A 16598-nucleotide genomic window follows, 5' to 3' on the forward strand; every position below is an offset into this window, starting at 1 on the left:
TTTTCATTCAGAAATTAAAAACTAATGTTCTTTATTATATTGACATGTTTCAAAAAAATCATTGAAAGGTTTTCTAACCTCTCCTCGTCTACAAGGTTACCAGTAAATAAAACAAATTGATTACTAAGAGTTATATATTCCTTCAAATTCTTGAGTGTTATCACGATAGGTACAAGTAATAAATTTAATATTGAGCGCTGTTGAAAACGCCGTCGAATTTTACCAATCTCGACGCAAAACATGTTTTACATGTATTTCCATTTCTACACACAATCTTGACTTCAATAATTCTAAATTAAATTCGTGTACAGTCCTTTACAAGAGTGATGTTCGTCGAATAGAAAGACGAGAACTTAACGAATAGACTCTAAGTGTATACCTCCCTTATTTCTAACTAAATAAATGAGTTTGGCTTTGATGAATAAGGCGCAGGAAAGTGCTTTGTTTCAAAGATTAATTTAGTAATGTATCCATTCGTCTTTGTACTCGTCAGGTCCTTTCAAAGTATTTGTATAAGAGCCTGATTTGGTGCTCCAATTTAACACTTCATTCATCGGACTTTTGTCAAGATTTTTCCATAATAGCGTCTATCAATATTCCCTCAGGAACGTTCGTTAAATTCACCATTAACGTTCGTTGATTTTGGAAATATGTAAGTAATTAAGATTTGCTCAAAACTAGTATTAAAACGTACAACACTGCTTAGTCAAAATCGGATTTCTGAGATACTTAAACATATCATATATTTGCCACGTTCCTGTAGTTTTTCTTTTTTTAGTGTTCGAATTTCCGTTATAAGGATTTTTTGTATTATATTTTGTTCTATAATAATTAATAAAATCACATAATATCTTGATATTTATTTTTGAACTCCAAAACGTTTCCGTACATGACCGCAAATATTGGGCAAGTTTTTGTTTACTTTTGCACATTAGCAAGTTTGAATGGACTTTACATTGTGCCATTTTCTTCTTTCCTATCGCCAATTTTTCTTCGTAGGGATACACTTCCAGTTGACATGCTGCTAATCAGTGCAGTAACGTTAAGAATAAATCCAAATATCGGTTTGGAAAACCATAATACAACAGAATCATTAAATTCGTTTGAAGAAGACCTTATTGACTACAGTATATTTGGATACTAGATCTATAGTATAGCTTGGCACTTCCCATTCCATATTTATTGTGTTTGGATGAAATAAATTCACAAAATTACAACGATAATGGTTGCTGCAGGTACACAGCCGACGCCACTTGAGTTTTAAGATAATAACAACAACAATATTTGAGAATGTCATTCAAGAGTAAGATTCTTGAAATGCAAAGTCTTACATCCTCGTTTTAAATGTAGTATGTTTCTGCCTAGTATTGCTACATTCATCTATGGTGACTGTAGACTGCATTACAACTATATGTGGGAGATCATTATGTTCTAGATTAGATCCATCACATGGTGATTCAGTCATGTAATAGAATATTAGAACATCTCTTGGCGACCTTGTATCATTACATGGCATAAAAGTGTCATCTTTCCACAAGAGTGTTTGTCACTTAGAGGGTCGAGTACTTTTTTGAAAAAGTAACTCAAAATACTCGAAAATTGTCGATATGTCTAAATGTAAGCAAAATCACAACTATAATGGTTGTCGCAGGTACACAGCTAACGCCATTTGAGCTTTAAGATAATAACAATAACAATATTTGACTTTGTCATTCAAGAGTAAGATTCTTGACATATTATATCAAGTTCGGTAAATACGTGACATAAAATAATCATAAGTGGAATAAATTGCAAATTATAGATGTATGATAAAAATCCATGGACGAAAAAATTTTTAAATCAAGTGGGGATGATGTATATTGATCGGAAACTTGATGTTTCTCATTAAAACTAAGAATCTGGAAAACGTAACTTGATACCTAACTGTTGCTAAAATATAATTAATTATTTGTTATTTAGTTTGAGACTTATAATTACTTTAACCTTAATTTCAGAAGCATAACAAATCATCTTCACATCTTAAGTATTTTCCAAAGCATGTGCAAATTCACATCAACAAACTCTCGAATGTACATATTAAAACTAGTAAAACATTTCCTCAATTTTCCTTCGTTTCATCCGATATCACGACCCTAGGGCAATTACACCTCTATAAAATCCTCCTTAAACTTAAATACAGTCAAAATCTGAATTCAACATTGAGAAACTCAAATTAGAATTACTTTCCCTACATTAAATACCGCGCCATTTTGCCTCAAAAATCATACAAATATCACCCTTATATTAGCTCAGTTAAAGGGCGAATATCTTAAATAAAATATCTAAGGCATATATTTAAGGGATGAGGGTTGAGTTTTCTAGAGAGGGATATTTGTATTTGGTTTTAGATGTTATAACGTAGAAAACCGGTCTCAACATAAAGGAATAATAAGGGTAAAATTCATTTGCCGGATGGGCCTGCAAAGAGGGAGATTTTAAACCCAGGGCTGACAAAGTTAGAAATGAGGGTGCAAACTTCAGGAGATAAATAAGGAAGGTTTTGTTTGAAGAAAAGAAAAACAACGTAGAATGGATAATGAGAGAATACGTAATACAATTGTGCCAGGCAGGCTTCTCCCAAGTTTTAAGTCGCTTTTGTATAAAGTTAAGGACTAATTAATTATATATACGAAGCGAAATAAGTTGTATGGCGGAATTTATTACGAATGCGAGTTAAAGGAGATGTAATGCGGTTAACATATATAGAGACTGACATGACGAGGTTATATAGTTCCTTCAATTTATAATTTTCGATAAACTAGTTTCTGAACAGATTGAATAAATTTTCAAATAATTGTTTATTAACCTCTTGTAATCTTAAATCCCCGGCATGAAAATCTTCCTCGGGAAGTATATAAAAACTGGTACTCAGATGGAGTGAACAATTAATATCAAATTGGACGCCACCAGCTTTTTAACGAGCGACGTTAAAAATTAATAAAAAAGGCGGAGAAGCTGGAAACACCTTATGAATTAAATTAAAATCCGGGATGGTTGCAGCTTCTGGATTCCCAGATGTTAGAGTTGAGGTTGAGTTTGTAGTCTGGTGGTTGTTGTGGAAACTCTCAACCTGGCAGTTGTATAAATGCGGGGAAAAATACAATGAGGAAGGAAACGGGAATAGAGATGGAAATTACGGAAGAAAGAACAGATTTGAATAAAAGGAGCTTATACTCTAACATATGGAAAAACTGAATTTTCCATTTTCTAAAATATAAACAAACAGGGATCTGTTCTATTCTATTCGTCATGTTCTCCAAATAAATAGAAAATACGAATTCATAAGAAAACTATTGTACAAAATTTGCTTAAAACAAAAGGAAATCCAGAAAGAATCCAAATTTGCGTGAGCCTATTAAAAGAAGCAAAGAAAAACTTACCAGCGAATATAAAGAATGAAATCACCACAAATTCAGTAAAATTTACTTTTGCTTGATGTGTAGATAGGTAGAGGAAGAATTTCGAGATTTCAATGAATTTCTCGAATGGAGTGGGAGGTTGATAACAAATAATTTGTTCAAAAACTCGAAACTAAGAGTAAGTAAATCCGAGGTGACTACTGTCTGACAATACGTGAAATATACTTAGATAGTAATATATCTTTTTACTTCCTTTTTGATTTTAATTTTGAGATACTTAAACAACCTCAAATATATTTCAAAATTGACAAACTCATTTAAAATAGATGCAATTGTTGGTTATTCTATTTTAATTCAGAAAAATTCAACCTGAATAATTAACCTTTCCTATGTTTCCCTGTCAAAAATTCTGCCAGTTTTTGATATTAATACAAATAATCTCGAGTCGTTTAAATTTAGTTTCTAGTAAACAAAATTATAGACTGGCACGCTGCACAAGTAACAATGAAGGTACTGATCGAGGTACTTAAGACTAATTACATAATCAGGCGTCAATAACGAAGAAAAACGATATTTTCATAAAGAATGCTCAACGATTCTGTTTGTTATAGTTTATTTGAGAATAGCACAAGCTTTATGGAAAAGGTCCATAGAAGGTCCATAAATTAAAAAGCAGATATTGATACCTTTTACTTGATTTTTGACTAAATATTAGTATGATCAAACCGAAAAAATCTTGTATGCAATACATATAAAATAAGAATTAGCAAATTCTAAGAAATTGATCAATGATTAAATATCTCACTGACGGAAAACACAAAATTACTTCAGTATGATTGATATTATAGAATCAACTTTAAGTATCCGAATAAATTTCCAAAAATCTGACAACTACTTGGTTGATCTACCCTTCGAACAAATTCTGTTGACCCCAGCACTGGATCCATAGTCCGGCTAATATTTTTTTCCTGAAATCGCAATCCACACTATCATAAATAGTGGACTTTTAATGAATACATCAAACTTTCGAGATCGTTTTCTTGACAATCTGCTCGCATATTGTTATAACTTCATTACTTTAATCCAATGGACAGGAATTGATGTCGAGATAAGCGGCATATCAGAATTTTGAGTTATGCATAACTTCTCATTTTATCTACCAAAAATTTTTGTATATCTTTTGTGTTAACCCATAGAGAAATGGAATCTTCCGATTAATCTTTTCGGGCATTTTCTCTCTCTTCATGGTCTTTGTTTGCGTTTGACGGTTTTAGTATTTATTTGAACCCTTCGCGTGTTTGTACAGATATTTATAAGGGAGTAAGATACGAGAATGCTCGAGGGTTAGGGAAAAATTGCTTTACGAAAACCACATATAATATTTAAAATTTTCAAAGCGGTAATCAGATTAATGGATAAATAATAGACAAAGCTGTTTCAAACAACAACAAACAACACTTTTTTTTAATAAAATCTATTAATTATTTTCATAAACTTCAATTAAGTTTTGGGCTTTCGTACAATGACATAAATACGACGTAGATTGACCTTTCCTGAATTATCCTGAGGATGAAAAATTCAACGAGAAGTACGAGAATTGAAATCAACTGAACGTTTTTTCGGTTAAATTCTGAAAACTTAAAACTACAATTGACCAATGTTGTAGAAGTCATAAAAGCAGATTTTCTACATACTTTACACCCTTGTATAAAATATTAAGAGTATAACTGATGTACCTTATAGATATCTGTTCATATAGAAAATATATCAGATTTAAGAAAGTTATTGTTTAACTAATGTCTAACATTCTAATTTGGGTAGCTGCTAAGCTCAGCTATAGCTTATCTTGTGAATTTTGAGTTTATTTATTTTGAACGCATTTGATGTTTGCTAATTAAAAGAAACATTATTTGTTCACTTATTGCAAACAGCTAGAATCAAATTCATTAAAAATATTTTTCTCAAAACTTTATATTCCCTAGTAACTCGACTATAAGTTTGTCACAAAGACGTCAGAAAGTTTCTAGCGTGCGTGCCACCCAGTACAAGATTATTTTAGCAAATGGCGGAGCTCGTTATTTTCTTATCTTTTAATTTCCGTTTGAATATTAGCAAAGTTTGCTAGAACATCAACTTAAACTTTGCTGAAAACTAATTAAAATTTGAGGCTCACAGAGTTCATAAGTTTTACGTGAGTTTTACTTATTCATATCGTATATAAATGATGTATATTCCGGCAATGTAGGGTTAGGTTTTTGAATGCCTTGGGGGAGAAGGAATATTAAAATGTAAGGCATTAGATGATATATATCCTTGGACTTTATTAGTTATCCTTTCACTTCGTTTAAGGGATTGAAATTAAATCTATAGTGGGAAAAACAAAATGTATAATCTTCAAGTGATTCATTTAAACTAGAAGAAACAAGTATGATACAATTTTTCATCATCTTTTTTTCTATTTCAGGTCACAGGCAAGGTATAAAATCCGCAAAATATTTTCAATAATCACAATGTCAATCGGACTCATCAGTTCCTGAAGATATTTTTCTCCAAATATTTCGTTCAGGATAAATAACAAGGTATGTGTAGTTTCGTCAATAAATAGATAAAACAGGGGATTTTCAGAAATCCCTAAACAGTAGCTTCAATGAAGAATTTAATTGTATTCTCAAAATGTATGGAACTACATTATTTTCAAAACATAAATCCTACTACTTAATTCCTTATAGATTGTTTGGGCTTTACAGCCACTTTGAATGTTTACCTGAAAGATATTTTGTACAACAGTAATTGTTCTGCTTCCAAAATACGTAGATCCTTCCAAAGGTTTTTGTGACCCACTTTCCACTGCTATTTTGCCTTACTTAATCATATTTTTCGCATAGTAGATGCTCTGTTGTTTTCATATCTTGGTAGCATAACGTGCAGTTGTTGTCCTCTACCATGCCTTTCTCCTTAGGATGGTATTTGACGGAGCAGTGTCCGAAGACAAACCACCAGTCATCTCTGGTATTTACAAGAAACTGCTCAGACTTCTTAACCGATATGGTTATGAATATTTTGGATTTTCTTTGGCTTGAAATTTATCTTCATTAAAACTCGATCTGATTCTTCAGCCATCTGTTTTTTATGAACCATCTTAAGAGGGCACATTGAAGCTCTGGTGCAAAGTATGGATATGATGCTTCCTCATTCATTGACTGGTGGGCAGAATTTGTTTGCAATCCCACACCAGCTTGGATGTGCACTTAATAACCCTCAACAATTATTATTTCATCCCTGCTGCAAAAAGTTTCTGTTTTTTAATATATAAATAATGTTTCGACCTACTTCGGTCTTTATCAAAATATTAAATGCTAAATAAGGATACAAATCGATTTCTAATTTATTTACATTGAGCTACAGATCATAAAAGTGCTTCTATATTAATAATAAACTTATTTTACTTATTTGAATTACAGATTCTCCAAACAAAACCAGATTATCGATAAAAAGAAGTGAAAACAGGACATTAATTCAGTTGACAAGTGAAATAGGTAGCACTTCAACTGTCATGTACAACACAAAGATATCAGTAAGTGAATGGAGCCCAGAAAGCCAATTGTTCACGTTGAAAAAATATAGGCAGCAGGTACGAGACAAAAATTTGAATACAATGTAAAAAACAAGGTGACAAGTCTGTATTTTAATATGATTCGTTGAAAAAAATACAATAGGTCGGTTTTTGACGCACGTGTTTATGATAAAAAAAAGATTCACTCTAAGCAACTTGTTTAAAGGAACCGTGACGTTTTGAAGTATTTGTTTTAAGGGATTATAATACAATCCTTTATGGTATATATTGATTAATATTTTAATAGATTATGTTGCCTATTAGTTTCATATACCAGCTGAAAATTGTTGATTATTGTTAATTGAAGCCAACATTTTCTACGTGGGTTATTATTTAATGTTTTATAAATATACTTTTCGTACCAGACTCCAAAAATAAGATATGATAATGAATAACTATTGTCAAGAGTGTAACGGGGAAAAAGAGACGGTCGAGCATCTGCTACCTTTGACAGACAAATGCTTAGAGACGATATAAAATATTGAGCAAAAAGTAAATGTCGGAATAAGCTATAAAAGAGGAAAAATTAGGGGGTGGTTAGGTAGGTTGTTTTCAAATTGTAGAAAATGAAAAGCAACAATCAGAACTCTGAATAAGCTACAACCAATCTAGGTGGAGGTCGATATCTTACCAACCTAACCTATAAAGATATTTTGAGAAATATTGCACGTATTTACCAGAAAGTGTAGCTAGAAAATGAGCTTTATAATCGTCTGACTTTTATAAACCTCTCTAAATAAATTCTTCTCTTCATTATAAATCGATACTAAGTCGTTTGTATCTCAATCCTACAGGTAGTTATGTAATTTAAAAAGCGAATTCGAAACCTTATTGACCATTACCAAAAGAAATCAAATATTTTCCTAGTAATATTTTCACAAATTAAAATCTATACGCTGTAACTAAAAATAACGATTATACCACGTTATCTCAAACTAACTAGTGCTTTTTCCAGGGTAACCCCCACCACTTTCCGACAGCAAGACAGTACAGCGAAAAGGAAAAGAAAACAGAAAAATACCACCACTCAAGCAGCATTTAGGAAAATACAGGAGAATACTAACCTCTTACCTCTCTCTCTTATTTCTCTCTTACTTTCTTTCGCTGGTTTCAACGAGCAGGACCCGTAAATAAAACAGTATCGGAGTCAGGCAAACAACTTTCAACATATTTTTAAATTTCAAGTTCACAAGTTTCGAAAATAATTTTTTATAGGTGGAACTAATAACAGAATCAGTTTATGCTTCTTCAATATTTTATTTTTATTAAAATTTGTGTAGCTATGATATTTATGCTGAAACTAATTCGCAGATATCTTTCTTTGTTGAAATACTCCTTGATTATTATTGCTATGATAGCAGAGAATTGATATCAACACCATTACACATTAGTTGTATTTAGAGAATAATTTATATTCAAAACATATTCTGGACCCTATTTTATTCTCAATATTCCATTATTTCATCTGTTATTTACTTTGGGACATTGCTTTGTTAAATATGAAACTTTATCGCTTTTATTATTGTATCCAAGCATCCTAATAATCAAGTGGAACAAAACTTTTTTATTTGAATATAAAAAATCAAAAAAGTCACAATATACTGGAAATTTTCTCTTGTAAATCATAATTTTTATATCTATTTATTATCTTCGATTTGTTTATCAGTTTTATTTCGAAAATGTGAGTTCGGTTCTGAATAGGGGAGGTTCGTAAGAACTGAATCCTGGAGAGACCGTGTAGGGGATGAAGGAGAATTAAGGAGGGGTTGTAGCTTTCAAGGGAGTGGCTTCATATAAGAAATCAATGATTGCACGACCCTTAGAAGAATGTCTGAGATTTCTGCTATTCGTTTGACGTTGGAATGTTCACGTAAAATATTTTAAATATATTTATGAAAAAAAAACAGTAAAATAGAAAAAAAAAATTTAAAAACCTTTTTTTTCATAGCGCATCATTTTATGGAATTTATACTTGAACCAAAATTGTTAATATCAATTTTTTTTTTTGGAAAAACTGTAATATAAGATCATCGGGAATTAGCTTTCAAATCACGAATCTTTTTTTCAAAATTGAATGATAGACTTTATACTGAATAGTAGACACTTTATATTTGAATTATTTACAAAGTGTACCTAAATAAGTGAATTTCTTCTCTGCCGTCGGTAGTGCCATTCATTTTCATGCTCAATCAATGATATTTTCTGAAGTTTATTTTCTAGTTAAATATAGAAAAAATACTTCAAAACATAATTTCTAGCTTAGAAAAACAACCAGTGAATCAATTTCAATTATGCTATCTATCTAATTTAGACAAAAGGACAACCAGTGTTTTTGAAACTGGTAAAATGTTTTTCCATGAAACATAAAATTTCAATGTATCAACTGCATTAGAATACGGAGCATGCATGATTTTATTGTATTGAATCCGGATGAAAAGCATTTTTCAACAATTCAACAACAGGTCATATTTTTAGTACAACATTTAATCCAATTCTAGTATACTTTCAAAAGGGTACCACAATTTTTTTTATATAAATCGTTAATCGATTTTTACTTACAATAGTGTTTGCTTTTCGGTACCTACTAAATTAACATTTTTACCGAACGAAGCCGCTAATTATATGTTACTTGTTGGGACATTATCTGAGAAAAAGTTCCACCAACTACCATCTGGAATAAAATCAAGGGGAGATTTAATTTTTTCATGGGAATATGAAAATGAGTAAAACCAAACGTAAGTTGTTTCAATATTAATTCAGAATCACTTTTCATCTAATATTCTTTCTTTTTCCATTGTATTCCAATGTATTTGAATTGTTATATTCCGATTGTATATTTTCAAAAACTATTCAATAATATCAATACTCAAAGATTTAAATTTAGTAATATTAATATTAGAGTTAAAATAAAATTTATTTTCGGTACACAAATATTAGAATTTAATCTTAGATATATAGTGTTAATAAGAACAATCCATTTTCCCTTTTCTTCATTTAAACATAGGAGGGTGAAACTCTCGACAAACTAAAGTATGAAATTGCAGAAATTCCTTCCGATATCCCACCGTAACAGTTTCCAAACAATAATTTCGCATTTTGCGTCTTCCATTTTGCCTATCCGTTTAAGAAATTGCTTTCCCTAACTCATAATTTAAAGGTAAATTACTTAAATGCCCCATTAATTTCTACATTTATGCACTGATTTCTAACATGTAAATTCTGTAATTTATGTTTGCTGCTATAATTTGTAGTTGATACCACGATAGTTGCTGAGAGGTTTTCTTATTATTTAGAGTACCCATCAAGACAAATATCAAATTTCGATCATCGAATGACTATTTGGAAAGATCAAATCTATTTTAAAATAAGTGTATATTGATAACAATCGAAGCGTCTAGATTTTTGTCTGTTTAAAAATCAATTTTCGATTGAAAGATTTATCAACAAAAACATGAAAAAGTTCAACAAAGTTTATTCTGATTCAATGAAATAGAGGAAAGATTGTTTCAAAACGGCCACAAATGTTAAAGATTATTCGAAAGATATTCATATCAAAACACACTCTTATTAAATCTGTTGGATTGTATGATCAAATCTTATGTTCGTCAAATTTATCGATTTATATAAAGGGTCCTTTCCCTTCTTCTCTGATCAATTATAATCGATGGATCATAATCAAAATCCGATTAGAGCTATATTTACGTTGATAGATAATAAAGCCTTTCACTGACATAAATCGATCTATACCAGGGGTGCACAAATACTTTTAAGTATCATTTTAAAGCATTTGGACAGAAAAATTTGACAGTTAAAAATAAAAGTAATAATAAATTGTCTTACTTAGGTGTAAATGCGAACAATTTTCGAAGAAATATGATCGATTAAATTAAATTAATGGTTATTAAATAAATCAGTTAATGAAAGATTTTATTTTGATGTTTATTTTTATCTTGTAAATATAATAGTAAATAGAGTTTTAAAACTAAAAAAAAAATCGAACGTTAAAAAAGAATAGTTTTAGTTAATGTGAAATGTCAAATCTCGAATGTCCATTTGATATTATTTCTTCAATATTTGGATCCAAATCACTTGTAGCAATCCTTAATACCGAGTGTAGATTTTCGTCAGTAATTTGTGATCGATATTTATATTTCGTGGAAATCATTGATGAAACAGTTCTTTTACAAATATATGTTGAACTAAATAAAACTAGGTATTTTTGAACATAGTTCAAAAAATGTTCTGTATTCAAAGCACCATAGAAAACACTCAACTCGTTTCAGTGAAAATTTTCTTTTAGTAAATTATTTAACTGTAACTCAATTAGCTCTAATTGAATTCCAGCAAGAGCTTCTTGCAAGTCAAAATTAAAAGATTGTGTAATTGATGATAAAGGTTTTTCAATTGCTTTGAAATCTAGAAATCTTCTTTGGAATTCAGAACGCAGTTCTTGTGTTACTGCACTATATTTTGATAAAGACTTAAAGAAAATTCGAAAAGTCAATTTTTATCTATCTTTAAAAAATTATTTAAAAAACTAATTTTGAAACAGAAGAGACCTAAAATCATGAACATTTAGAAACATAAAGAAATCAAAAGGTCTAAGAAATAAGAAATAAAAGAAATTTATTCAAGAAAATCGGTATTTTCCAATGATTCTCGTCGTGTTTGTAATGAAGGGAAATGATAAATATCTAAAACGTAGAGATTTTTTATGATGAAGTGAAACTAAATTCATACCATAATATTTGGTAAAAATTTGATATAAAGAACCTGTTGAAACAATCATTTGGTGCATTTCAATAAGCCATTGAATAATCAAATGAAGGTTGGAGATTATACAATTAAAAGTATTTTCGATTCCTAATTATTCATTGACGACAATTAATCACGTAAAAAATTGTACCTTGCACGTATAGATATTCTTAAACGTTTGTTATCAAAACTCGAATTTGTAAATTATATGATAAGTCCAATATATCGATGAATCTTTATTTTTAGAAGTATATTTATATTATTAAAAATATTTTCAGGATTTTCAAATGTTTTCTTATACAGATCGATTATTTCACACTCTTCCTCAACCAAAATGCAACACTTAAAGAGCTATGCATTTGATTTACCCTCTTATTTCGTCCGATGGAGTCGTCTGTCTACTTTGTTTACTTCCATGAGTTTATTGGAAAGATCCGGATAACCTTTTCTATTTATCAGAATAATTCCATGCACTTCAATCCACTTTTCCGCAGCCTCTGCAAGAGGTTTATTACAGTTAAAAACTACCTTGTAGGTGGGTTGATATGAGATCTTTTCCATCATCAGATTAGCATGTCTAATATGTGGACCATTTTTATCTCTACTATTGTCATTTTATTATAAAATTTGAAACTTTTGCTGCTGCTTTCCACGATTTGTAATGTAAATTTGTCTCTATAATATATAAAAATATGAATTTTTATTAATGCATCTAAATGTTCTTGATTTTAGGTCTCTTCTGCTTTAAAATATTAATATTTTGATAAAGACTTAAAGAAAATTCGATACGTCAAAATTTATCTTTCTTTTAAAAACTATCAAAAAAAAACTAATTTTAAAACAGTAGAGACCTAAAATCAAGAACATTTAGGTGCATTAATATATCAAAATGTCTAAGAAATAAGAAATTGAAGAAATACATTTTTATTTGATAGTCTTGAACGTATTTCTTTTTATCTGAAAATTGTTAATATTGGTATTGTCAGAGATAATCCGTATGTTGTGATAGCTTCCAAACCAACGTTATTGCGCTTGTATAACCCTTTGAAAATTCAGCAGCTAAATCAACTTTCATTTTTTCTTAATAATTTATTTAAGCCCACTGCTTTTTTTCTGTGATTTCCGCATAATCTCTACTGAATCTCTTATCTACAACTAAATTTTTACACTGTTATTAAAATATTAAATTTAATTTTTATTCAATATATACTTTTTTAATAATCGAAAACTTCGCACAAGAATGACACCAAGATGTATTCTAAATTGTTTAATTTGACTATCATCACATTGAAAAATCACTAAACTCAAAACAAAAGTAAAAATCAAAACTGCTAGTATGTAAACCTAAACTAAACGTAAGAGACTCAATTTTCTACTACCAATGTCATTAAATATACAGCTAACTTAACATTTCTACACTTTACTAATTCACTAAATTAATTTCGTTTCTCATTTCATCCTCATGTTAACGAAAAGATGCTTTTGTCTTAGAGCTGGGTACACTTAGGAATTGTGTGGCGCTCGATGTATATCGCTCAGTTTTTCGTTTGAAAGTAAAGAATTGAAGCCGCTTGACACGACGTGCACGAAATTGCCAGTAATTAAAATTCCATAAGAAAAACTTAACCTTCCTAAAATGAAAATAACGAAAGAAGGTAAAGTTAACAAGAAAAAGGATGAGCTGCTACTTTGCTTTTGGAGTGTGATGGGGAGAAAAGAGCTTTCAGGCGATGGTAGGCCAAGCCCTGGTTAGATAGATCAAGAGTAAACAAAAAAACGAACAATATTATATTTAGAAATGATCGAAGAAGCATTTGAAAAACTCCTATCGAAAATAAATCATAAGATAGCTAAGAAATATTTGGCAAAAGACGTAATATTATCAATTGCAGCTTGCATGCAATAAAAATGACACCGATTATATCGTGAGTGCAATCTTGCTTGAAACAATCAGGTGGACTTGATTTGCGCATGGTTTTGATCAAGAAATATTGCGTTTTGCATCCTATCAAGCGGCTTCACAGATTCATAATAAAATTATTTCATATTAAGAATTATTAGTACAATATCCATAAGATTAATATTGAATCTCTTCAATAAACTACCCGTGGAAAATAAATAAAAATTGTTACTAAAAATGTAATATAGTTAAGCATTATGGATGCTATATACCGATGTATATTTCATTTACAACGCTGGATGTTGTATAATTAAAACTAACGCCATTATAAATGCCATTCCTCGTTCTGAACTGTCTTAAAATAGTGCCCGGCATTCGTTAACTACCATCCATTTCTCAAGTATAATTTAAAACCCCCCAAGATTCCTCCATAACTCCTTCCAAGTGACATCAGTCATCGTCGAAAAATAATAACGCTCCCTTTATACCCATCTCGGTATTTTATATTACAGCTCAAGTCTCCGGAATATTAAATTTCTTGTGTTATATTCAAGTAAGCGACTATGCACAACTTTGTTTATTCTGTGTACGTTCATTTATCTTAGCTCTTTCCAAGGCACACTATCTGAATAATACATTCACTCATCTTTAATTCTATGAATCTTAAATTTTGCGCCCTACACACCCCGAGCCATATAATGTACTAAGGTTTCATGAAATTTAATAGTGTTGCACGGGAAACGTCGAGAAATAAGAGTTTTTATCAATGCTACTGTCGCTCAAAGTCGTTACGTTTAATATTGTATACCTACGACACATTCAACACGAGCTCAATTCCAAATATTAGACAGACCTAGAAATTATGTCGCTTTTCTAAATTGAATTCAAATTGAATCTACTGAATGTTTTTATTGTGAGTTAGTAATATTCTCACTATAATTATAAACAACTATTTCGCTATCTATTATGCAAATTTTCAATGTCCACCATGTACCATTAAAACATGTTAGAATTCGGCCAAACTAAAGTTGGTAGATGTAAACTCTTGTAACAATCGATATATACGGCATTTCGTCACTATTGATAGATGCTAGTTGCATATTGATGGTATTTATGCATTACAAATTCTATAGGTACATATAGAAACACCTTATTGAGTTGTAAACAAAATATTTCGAATGATTCATTCAATAATATTAACCCTTAAACTGGTAAGATATTAACCAATGACTTTTTTCCTTGTTCTCACGATTTTCTACCATTTAAACCTCAAGTAAGTTGTCAAATTTTCAATTTTTGAACCATATGTTCCAATAAGGTATCAGATTTATAGTTATTTAGCTAAAAATTTCTAGAATTTAGCTGAAATCACATCTATTATTTCCTATTTTACATTAAGCCATTAAAATTAGATAATGATTGCTTTTGTTATATATTTTTGTTTAAATAATGGTAAAACAAGGCCCATGGCCATTCAATCATATTAGTTAGATGACATCAATAAATTAAGACAACTAGCTCAAAATAATTTTATTAAAAATAATAATATATATATATATATATATATATAATACACAAAATAATATAATGAATATCAATAAACAATTTAATAACAATTAATTAATAAAAGCGTATTAATTTTGTTTGAAAAGTCATTTTAACTTTTAGCGTAAACGGGCAAAGTATCAAATATGATACGTTCACAAAATGCATTTTCTAAAACAGAAAATCAGTTATTACGATTTCTCCTTTCTATAATAACATTCAATACAGTATTATAAAGCTTAAACAATTTACCGTATCCCAAAAAACACTATTTTGTTTGTACAATAACAAAAAGCAACTCAAATTTTTATGATGAGACGCCATTTCACTGATAAAATGGGAGCTATCAAAGCTTTTTGTTGATAAATGTTATAATAACTTTCGTTGGACGTAAAACAGTGTTACCAACACATTGACAATAAAATTCCCTTGTCCTGAGACAATGAACCAGGTCCAAAGGTTTACCGCCGATTTTTAAAAAAAATTATTGATCAGATGGTATCATATGTGATACCATGTTTAGAGGCTAACCCCCTTTCGAATGTTCTATAAATATATATAATACTTCCATTTTCTTCATCAATTGTTATTAATCGCCTTCATTAAGATCCTTTTCTTTGATTGGATTGTGTTGGATCTACTCTGCTTACTTCACCAAACTATTTCTATTCCTCTTATAATTATCTAAGATTTAATAACTTGATTCAAGTAGTACTTTGAAGCTGCTCGTTTTTGAGGTTAGAAAACAATTGGACTTAGTTAAGTAGGAAACGGTCAACGCACAAATAATAAATTTTGATAATTTGAACTTAAAGTTTATTGATGTATCCTTTAAACCTAAAATAATTAATTTAAATGTCACATTGATTTTCTTATGTAGCTGCAGCTGTAATGGTATTATAACATGATAATTTACTTTAAACTCCAAAAATTTTGGAGTAATTTACAAATTTGTGGGTTAGACGGTTTTAGAGAAAAATATTAAGTAAACATTCTGGCAGAAGATTGTTTATTGTACTAAACCGAAACAAAAATCCAACAAAATATCTTTTGAGGTACAATAAAATCAATTATTATGGAAAAAGAAACAAAAATTTGAATTCCATCTGACTCTATATCGAAGTCTAACTCATTATTGAATCTATCAATGTCTTCTTTGATTCTTGGAGAGCTCGTAAAATTCGTATAAAAGGGTTTTGCATCGTCTGGTATAAGATACAAGTAGCTTTCAATGTCTTTCAGCTTTGGATCAGATAAAGGTTTTCCGTTGCGCCATAGTTCTACAAGTAATGAAGAAAAGTTTCCTATCTATATATCCACACACATATCCTCCGTGTCAAAATGTAATATGTGTCTTCTTTTTCAAGAGTTATCTGCCTTGCTTTTA

The sequence above is a fragment of the Diorhabda sublineata genome, chromosome 6 (genome assembly GCF_026230105.1).
Source record: "Diorhabda sublineata isolate icDioSubl1.1 chromosome 6, icDioSubl1.1, whole genome shotgun sequence".
In the NCBI taxonomy this organism is placed as follows: domain Eukaryota; kingdom Metazoa; phylum Arthropoda; class Insecta; order Coleoptera; family Chrysomelidae; genus Diorhabda; species Diorhabda sublineata.